The 1,073-nt window shown below is 34.5% G+C and overlaps 1 protein-coding gene across 1 annotated transcript in view; it reads left to right on the forward strand.

The window, feature by feature from the left end:
* LOC110467274 (cryptochrome-1-like) overlaps positions 1 to 1,073 on the forward strand; it is a 50,961-nt gene that overhangs the window by 10,397 nt on the left and 39,491 nt on the right. The window lies entirely within an intron of this gene.

The following is a 1,073-nucleotide window of genomic DNA, read 5'->3' on the forward strand; positions in this document are numbered from 1 at the left end:
AAGATTGTCGGTAAAAAAAAAAAAAAAAAGTGTAGACATATTATCTGCGGCGTCGAGTACCCGTACAGTTTTATACATTCACATTACTATAGATTTTGTGTAACGTTAGGTTACTATAGTCAATGATTATCATTTCAGTGTAAAATTATTAAGTGTAGTAGGTGGTTATCATCTTTATGCACAGTTATGGTTGTATAAACCAGTGGTTGTCACTTCAGTGTAAATTTATTTAGTGTAATAGATGGTTATCACCTTTATGTACCGTCATGGTTGTATAAACCAATGGTTATCACTTCAGTGTAAATTTATTTAGTGTAGTAGGTGGTTATCACCTTTATGTACCGTCATGGTTGGATAAACCAATGGTTATCACTTCAGTGTAAATTTATTTTGAGTAATAGGTGGTTATCACCGTTGTGTTACACTGGCATTTTTTAGTTTTGTTTATTTGGTGGTTATCGGATTAATGTAACATTACAAATAGACAATTGTTAGCACATTTTGCAGTTTCATTAATTAGCGGAGTTATGAGGGTTTACTGGGTTAATAATTTTTGAAAGGATAAAGACAATCCACAACGTTAGTAAGCTAAGTTTCAGATTGTGTTGGATCTTTTTTTACAGAACACTGTGTTATTAGGGCCAGTTTGGTCAGAGGTTGAGGATATGAAAGGCCATCCTTTGCTTTGTGAAGCAGCATCTAAATTGGAATCTGTGTTAAAGGCCAGCCATGCTTCTTCTACAGACAAGCAATACTGTTCGAATTTCGCTAAATTTAAAGATTGGTGTCGTATTACAGGCCTGGGATATCTGCCCTCTAGAAGTAGTACAGTAGCCGTATATTTGTCTTATTTGGTTCAACAGTCAGTCTCGGTATCTACCCTTAATTCACATTTCTATAGCATAAAGTGGCAACATGATTTCGCAGATTTGCCTAATCCATGTACAGACAAGTTTGTTTTAAAATCTTTAGAAGGAGCTAAACGTATTCTTTCTAAGCCTATTTTTAAAAAATCTCCCATTTCTGTGGAACATATAGAGTCCATTTTTAGAAAGTACGGAAACTCGGAAAAC

Source organism: Mizuhopecten yessoensis, unplaced genomic scaffold, assembly GCF_002113885.1.
Source record: "Mizuhopecten yessoensis strain PY_sf001 unplaced genomic scaffold, ASM211388v2 scaffold11169, whole genome shotgun sequence".
In the NCBI taxonomy this organism is placed as follows: domain Eukaryota; kingdom Metazoa; phylum Mollusca; class Bivalvia; order Pectinida; family Pectinidae; genus Mizuhopecten; species Mizuhopecten yessoensis.